Here is an 8,587-nt window from a genome sequence, read left to right as displayed (position 1 = left end):
AACTGAAATTTAAAACCTGAATTCTCAATGAACTCCTCATGAGTTTTGGGGAGAAGAACCAACAGGACCAAGCAGTTATAGAGGATATGCAAGTAATGATTAATGAAGCACTGCACCTACAGACATAGGAACAACGGGAAGAAATGCAAAGAGATGCAAAATATCCAAGATTTTAAGAAGAAAAATACAGATTTGCAAGTATTTTACAAAGAAGGACAAAAACAAAACAACAACAACATTGAAATCAAGAAACAGAAAGAACATCTGAAGGATCCAAGGACTGTATAACAAAGTACAAGAGAGAAACACTGAAATGCAGGAGGAGAAGCGAGGATGGCCATAAACACATAAAGATGCTCAGTGTACACATGGAGAGGAGGAAGCAGGAGTTATAAGCCATCTGTAAAAAAGTACAACAGAGATATAAAGACATGCACAAAGCAACGAAAGTAAGAGCAATATTAAAAAAAGAAGAAAGAGCGTTAAGATAAAAAATGTTGAAGCACAGACAGATCCACAAGAACTGTGCTTGAAAATGATAAGCAGCACTTTGCTGCTTCTTCAGCTCAGTCTGGACAAGAGTAGCCTCCTCTCCCTCCACCCTCTCTCTCCATTTACCCTTTCTCTTCTTCTCCTTCCTCCCATCCTCCTCCATCCTTTATTAACCCTTTTCCCTCTCTTCTTCATCCTGTCTCCCTTTGTTTTCTTTTGTTTTCTTTGAAAAAAGTTTTTCCTTCCCACTCTTGCCTACTGCTTATTCATAGGGGATTTTTGTTTTTCCCCCCTCTACTTTTTATTCCTTTCTTCACCCTCTTCTGCCCTTCTACCCTTCCATTACACTTTTATGTTGTTATTTTAATTTCCTCTATAACCCCCAACATGTTTCTACGTCCTTGTGAACAAAGGGTGGGGAGATCACTAAACACAGTTAATCATATTTCTACATATCTCTGCCTCTCTGCATAATGTGTTAAGTGCAGTGTTGGGTAAGTTACTTTAAATTAGTAACTTAGTTACATTACTAGTTACTTCCATCAAAAGTAACTCAGTTACTTCAAGTTACTCGTTACTTTCAAAGTAACTAGTTACTAGGGAAAGTAACTTTGGTTTTACTCAGACTTCTCTTGTTAATGTGTTGCTAACTGGATACCCAGCAAGACTGCCAGTCTTCTAGCTTGCTTACTTACCACAAGTGCACTGTGCCACCTACCAAAGGAAAAAATAATGTGCATATTTCCACGAGAGAAATCCCACGCCTGGACCGTCGTTGACCGCCGCCATGATTCTAGCCTACGTCACAGCGTCATGTGCGCTTTTTACATCCAACACAAAAACTGCAGTCGTGGTGCTTTGATTGTACTCAGAACTCAGAAATTCTGCCTTCTGAATAGGAAGATGTAGGTAACACCAGACTGCAGATGAGCTGCATACAGGGCTGGACTGGGACAAAAAATTGGCCCGGGCATTTTGACTAGAGACCGGCCCACCATTATAGCAAAAATCATAAAGCCTTTGAATGAAAACAAACACTGTTGTGACAGTGATGTACACTGTTTTGATGGTATATATGTATCAATCAATCAATCGTTTGTTGTAAGACTCAGATAATTATTTATTAAAAGCTAGACATTTGAAATGAGAATAAGAAAGTATTTCCTTGTGCCCCCCTCTCCCTTTTAATGCCCTACCTGGCCCCCTGGCAACACTTTGCTAGATCCGCCCCTGCACAGTTACCAGCTGTCAGCTACTTAGAAAAGGATCCTGGTGTTATTTGTCTCTCAGAAACAGTTCATAACTTCAGCTCATTCATGTCACCTAAAAGGTAAACCTGTTTCTCCATCACCTGTTCAGCTCTGATGATTCAGTAAGGACATCTCATGGTTTCATCTTCATCTTTCCCTCTCACCAGATAACCAAACCATATCATGACCAGCAGCTTACAGATGTGGCTCCAGCCAACATCAGCTGATACTAGAAATTAATATTAAATAAATTCTAACAACAGCTGACCAAACGTGCTGCTGTTGTTTAACGCGACATCCGCTGGTTTCCTCTTTCTGGCGCAAAGTGGGCGATAAATAAACAAGAGGGAAAAGCCGATCAGCTGATCGTTGATCAGTTTCATGATTGAAGTAGCAGCAGGAGAGGGGGAGGGGAGAGAATGAGAGGCAGCTGTGCAGCAAAGACACAGAATAACTCCAGCTTTGTGTCTTTTTCATTGTAGCTGAAGTCCGGGACAAACTGTTCCTTTTCACTTCAATACGAAACCCGTAATAATTTCCTCTGAATACGAGACGATTCCGTTTTTTAGGGAACGGTTGGCAACTCTAATAATTAACCGTATGAACAAAATAAAGTTCAACATCATTAACATCATAGCACCCACCCAGCTGTATAGAAACCCCGTCATGCTAGCTAGCACGCAGTACGGAAAAGTCAGCACAACGAAAATAAACTCCACCTAAACTTGGTTTATATCTGACCCAGATAGACTGCAGGTCATAACGTCTGACCTGAAGTTCAGTTCACCTGACACTCGGACTAGCGGCCGCTTCGGGTCTCTCCTCCTCCTGCGTCCCCTTTCCCTCCTCCACCTGCTGGCCTCCACTACTTGCTAATGTTACTGAATCTGTGGAAGCTCCGCGATAGCCACCACACGAAGTAACGACCCTATCTAAATCCCAGTAACGAGTAACGCGTTCCTGATTTTGGCATAATAACTAGTTACCGTGCTCGTTACCACAATAATAACGTAGTTACTGTAACGCGTTACTTAATAACGCGTTAGTCCCAACACTGGTTAAGTGTATAAGAAAGTTCAGTCATATGATGTATTTGCTTAAAGCTATGTCAACCAGTCATGCTGATCATGTTAATAGCAATAAGCAAGAAAAGCCGAACAAGTTAAACTGAGCTTTACTGAACGTGACTCCCTGTGTTACAGTTTTTCTCTATTGGTTTGGCTCATTTCTTGGCTCATTTCTTGAAACAGAAATTACATTCTCAAAACTCTAAGATCATTTGGCAAAACACTCTTACAGTTTAGCACAACACTATAGCTCACCTGCAAAAGCTCATATCTCTTCCAAAACTGTTCACTCGGGCTTCAATCTAAATCCCTTTCTCATTTAAACAGTCAGTGCCTCCAAAATGGCAAAGATCCTTCTCAATAGCTTTGGCTCATTTCTCGACACAGATTGGACATTCTCATCATTCTTGGTGCTTTTGTCAAAATAAACCTGGATGGTTGATCACAACAACATGGTCCACCTGCAAAAGCTCATATCTCCCCTAAAACAGTTCACTCATGTGTCAAAACTACATTTCTTTCTAATCTGAATAGTCAGTGCCCCCAAAATGCATCGTCCCTTTGGCATTGTGTGAGTACTGCCATACAAAATGTTTAGATGTTTTGTCACTATGGCAGAGGACCAACAATATACAACAGAAAAGAGTAGCCTCCGAGGTTTGACATCACAGATTGCACTCACACTACCAAGGAAATTATAACCATTTTATATTCACACGCAAAGAAAGTTTCATACATATGTAAAAAGAAAATGTACATTACAGTAGTAAATTGTATGAACACAAAATCAAAAAACAAGGACTTATTCAGTGGTCGCTGTACTCATTCTCCCGCTCTTGTCCACTGTCTTCACCCTCCTGATTATTTACACGCTGTTGTCCGTCTGGCCACAGATTCGCGTCGACACCACAGCGGATACTTTCTCTTGCGATACAACGAGGGATAGGCCTATGAGGAAGTACTGCAGGGGTATTTGATAGAAAGGGGAGTGGGAAATACTGATGACTTACTGAGATGTTACAGTAAAACCTACAGTATTAGATAAATTTGATTGGGAGACAACAAAATTTAGAATTTAGGGAAACCTATTTAAAAGATGCATGGTGCATGTCTGAGAGCGAGAAACCCTAACAAATACAAAATTCAGCATGCAGCTTGATGTAAAAATATTTCTTGTATAAAAGAAATGAGGTTGTCTCTGCAGTTTTCTGTTGAAATTGTTGAAGTGAGATGAAGCAAATACTGATTCTGAAATCAGGTAAAGGAGGTATTGAAACCAAATAAGTGAACTACTGCTTACTGTGATTACAGGTAAGGTTATAATGAGAGACAACCAGTAACTGACTTACATTTACATGCTGGTAGCGCAGCTCCTTCACTCTGTCAGAGTTCCTCTCAAATGGTACCCTGTAGATTTGTTTCATTGTCATCTGATGCTTCTTCAAAACCCGGTCTATTGTGGAGATGCTTATTGTGTTTATATTCTGGAATATATGATTGTCCTGAAGGATGGCATCACAGATCTGTCTCAATGTGATGGCATTATTTGCCATCACCATGTTTCAAATCTGTCTTTCCTGTTGTTCATTGAGCAGTTTTCCTCTGCCACCCACGCGAGGTTGTCGTCCACTCCTACACAAAGAACAGAATACAGTAAGTTACCAGTGTAATTGTATTATTGTTTTACTCACAGTAACTTCACCACAATCCTAATGCAACTTTGCACAGTGACTGGAATACTACTCTAAACTGTATAAATTATGTAATTCCATAGTTTACAGTAATTTGTTCAATATATTTCTCGTCATATTTAGTATCAAAACATTCCACTAGTCCTCTCCACCTGCTAGTATAGACCTACTGCTGTAGCCAGATGCACACAAAATCTCTACAGTAAGTTATACATTTTTTGCCTCACGCTCAGTGCCCTGTCCTATACACAGTGTTGGGAAGGTTACTTTTAAAATGTATTCCATTACAGAATACAGAATACATGCCCCAAAATGTATTCTGTAACGTATTCCGTTACGTTACTCAATGACAGTAACATATTCTGAATACTTTGGATTACTTAATATATTATCACATATATTATAACTTTGTTGTGTGGGTCAACTTTTCTTGCGAGAGACAGAGAGAGGCGTTGAAAGGCTGCTCCAACGGAACTTATTGTTTTCGGAGGAAAACACGAACACGGTGTACAGTCGAGTCTTATAGCTTACTTACAACTGGGCTCGTCAGGCACTCTTCTTGGCTGAAGTGGTTATTATTATATTTACATGCTTCCAGCTCCCGTTTTTCCTCGATGACAACTCGTACCTTTCCACTCCCCTTTTTCTCCCTCCTCGCGCTCACAGACCCATAACGTGTATGGCAGTGCATTCTCCCTGCAACACGGACTACACTGCCCATGATGCTACATTCTTTAGAGCTATGCTTGTAGCATTCTGCCTGTTAGCTTAGCACAACAACAACAACGAAAAGGCGCTCTCTCACCCAGGAAACACACAGTCGCAGAGAGAGAGAGAGAGAGAGAGCGTCGCCCTGTAACCATGGCAACCGTAACGCTGCCGCCTGGAACAGCAGAACGTAGCTGTCAAACAAAACCCAAACAGTCCTGACCCGCGACAAAATGAAACAGGAAAGTACCGCAGTGTAATCCATTTATTTCAACAAAGTAACTGTATTCTGAATACCACCTTTTTAAACGGTAACTGTAACGGAATACAGTTACTCATATTTTGTATTTTAAATACGTAACGGCGGTACATGTATTCCGTTACTCCCCAACACTGCCTATACAACATATAATTCCATCATAGATTACATAGAGTACATACCTGTTTTCCCTGCGAAAGGTTTGGATGATGGAGGAGACTGTAGAGCGAGGCACATTAGGCTGCACTCGACGACCTGCCTCTGCCATTGTGAGGCCATGGTTTATGACATGGTCTATAATTGTGGCCCGAATTTCATTCGGGACAGCACAGTGTCTTCGCGCTCCTCGGGCTCTTCCCCCTATTCCTCCACCACGCATTCTTCTTCTCCTTCTTCTTCTCCTTCTTCTTCCTCCTCCTTCTTCTTCCTCCTCCTCCTCCTTCTTCCTCCTCCTCCTCCTCTTCCTCTTCCTCTTCCTCCTCCTCCTCCTCCTCCTCCTCCTCCTCCTCCTCCTCCTCCTCCTCCTCCTCCTCCTCCTCCTCCTCCTCCTCCTCCTCCTCCTCCTCGAGGAAGAACTTCCCCTTGTCCGTTTGCTTGGCCTTGTCTATCCATGTTCAGAGATCGGACTGGCTCTGGTCAAGCTCTATATATCTGTGTTTGGCAGCACACAACACCTGGAAAACACCTGTGTGTGACACTCCCCCTTCGTTAGTCTAGTTTCACCTGACTGTCAATGAGTGTCATCAATTTATCAAATATTCAAAGAAATTCATATATGGTATTCATGGTATTATGTTCTTGACCAATTTTGACAATTGAACAGACAGTTGTGCATGCGAGTACTTATACAATGAAATCATGCTGACATGTTTAGGAGAGAATGATCATTAGACTGAGAATCAACTAATCAGTTTAGATCTACAGGATCTATTCATTTGGAAAATGTGCTAAATGTGGGCTAACTGTATAACTGTAGGCTACGTGTACTTAATCATTTGCAAAGATGCACTGAGACAATTGAAACATGTACTAAGGCATTTGCCATTTGATAAAATGAATGAGAAATGCCATTCTGTTGTGAACATTTGCCAAGAGGTTTGGAGGTTTGTCCATGTTATTTTGAGAATGTAATTTCTGTTTCAAGAAATGAGCCAAACCAATGGAGAAAAACTGTAAGATGATACAGATAGATAAGGGTGCTAGTGGTTTCATTCAAGAATAAATCACCTTTATTAGAAAATAAAAATTCAAGAAAAGACTCACTTTAGTCCAGTGGTTCTTAACCTGGGTTCGATCGAACCCCAGGGGTTCGGTGAGTCGGTCTCAGGGGTTCGGCAGAGCCTCCACCGTGACATGCACGGCTCATTTTGTGCACCAATAAAAAACATATCTATGTCTTGAATTTGAAAAAAAATCATATTTTATTTTTCACTAAAGAGGGGTTCAGTGAATGCGCATATGAAACTGGTGGGGTTCAGTGCCTCCAACAAGGTTAAGAACCACTGCTTTAGTCATTTACCTTGATTTTATTATGAAATACATGCATTAGTGTTTACTCATCCTATTTCTGTGGCATGATAAATGGCAAATGAAGAAAGTACAAGAACAGGAAAGTGTATGCAGAAGAGCCTCTGTGATTGAAATAATGTCACACCTAGAAAACGATGGGGGACAGCATCAAAGAACCACACCAGGTGGCACTCTTGTCAGCTGTTAGAGACTTGTTTGCTTGTGATAGTGTTAAAGGACATTATCTAGGTTGCAGTTGGTGGTTAAGTAAAAACATGTAGTAAAGCAGGCAGAGATGATGAAGGACGATGCAAATGGATGTTTTCCATTCCAGACTGGATTGTTGTGCAGATTTCACTATAATATTCAAAAGAAGCCTCAAGTATGGCTGGCTTGTTCTTATTCCTGAAACTTGACTCTTAACCCTGGAAGTATTGGCAAAGCTTTATAGAATCCTCATACATGAGCGCTGGCTTTTCAGTTTTTCCAGCATTCAACAGTTTTCATTTTCACAGTTTTATACTCCAGCAGACTCCAGCCAAGCCAAAACAGTTATTTTTCACAACTGAAGAAGCAGCAGCAACAGCTCTATGGTCCAGGTAGGTATGACAATGGTTTGCCATTGTTAACATGATTGTGCATCTATGGTTAATTCCATCAAGACAGTAAAGCTAAATTAAAAACAAAGTTAAAAGGAGCCACTAATGGTTGTTCATTTGTTGGCTATGATTGTGAAATAAAGGCTCCTATATATATTTGACATTTATTCCAGTTATTCACTTTACATTAAGTTTTACTTCAAGTTTTAGCATCTTTCTTACCTTTACTCCAGAGTCACTTAGCCAAGTCAGGCATTGTAGCTTTAAGGAAAACCGTCACTAGAACCCTGCAAAGGACTGGACCACGAGGTTGCAGACCAAGAAAAACTCCACTTCTGCAGGTGAGACACCTTCAAACCAGACTCAAGTATGCTAAGGTCAATCTAGAGAAAGATTATGCATACTATAAAGTGTGTCCTTTGGCCAAAGAAATGCTGCTGATGTTTAGAGAAAGAAGGGCAAGCAACCCAAAGAACACCGTCCCCACAGTGAAACACAATGGTGGGAGTATTATGGTGTGGAGATGCTTTAGTCAGTCTGGAACTAGGAATCTCGTCAAGAAAGAAGGAATATGTGTGATGAACTGAAGACCAAGGTCCAAGAAGACTGTCAAATCAGGAGGAACTTGAGAGAGTCACCAATGAAGAATGGACATGTTCATATGGGGGGGATTATTTACCCTCAGATCCTGAGCCCCCTGTTACTGTGCGTAAATACACAATGCTCTTGTTTTTCTACAGGCTGTGTGAGGCTGATGGAACTTATGAAGTCAATTTTGCATATTTTAAGAGTGATGCATTAATCCAACACACTAACACAGTCAAACTTTGCCATATTTGCTATATTTTGATGGATTCATGGTATTTATGGGTGTGACAGAGAGAAGTAAAAAAAAAAAAAGGCAGACAACAACAACAAAGTACATGTAAATTGCTCTTTGTGCGCACTCCTGAGACATGCATACACATTTTAATTCTGAACTAAAGTAGGCGAGAACTAAAGTAAACAGGCT

The 8,587-nt window shown here is 40.8% G+C and overlaps 1 long non-coding RNA gene across 1 annotated transcript; it reads right to left on the bottom strand.

The window, feature by feature from the left end:
* Positions 1-2,765: 2,765 nt before the first annotated feature.
* LOC120731833 lies at positions 2,766-5,922 on the bottom strand. The gene is made up of 3 exons (XR_005695424.1): positions 5,650-5,922; positions 4,159-4,441; positions 2,766-3,770 (listed from the first exon to the last, which is right to left on the bottom strand). It is a non-coding gene; the product is annotated as an uncharacterized LOC120731833 (long non-coding RNA).
* Between the last annotated feature and the right edge of the window lie 2,665 nt (positions 5,923-8,587).

This window comes from Simochromis diagramma, unplaced genomic scaffold, assembly GCF_900408965.1.
Source record: "Simochromis diagramma unplaced genomic scaffold, fSimDia1.1 OVJJ01000483.1, whole genome shotgun sequence".
NCBI lineage: Eukaryota > Metazoa > Chordata > Actinopteri > Cichliformes > Cichlidae > Simochromis > Simochromis diagramma.
Note: the sequence above shows the minus strand (reverse complement) of the source record. Positions and strands in the feature narration are given on the sequence as shown.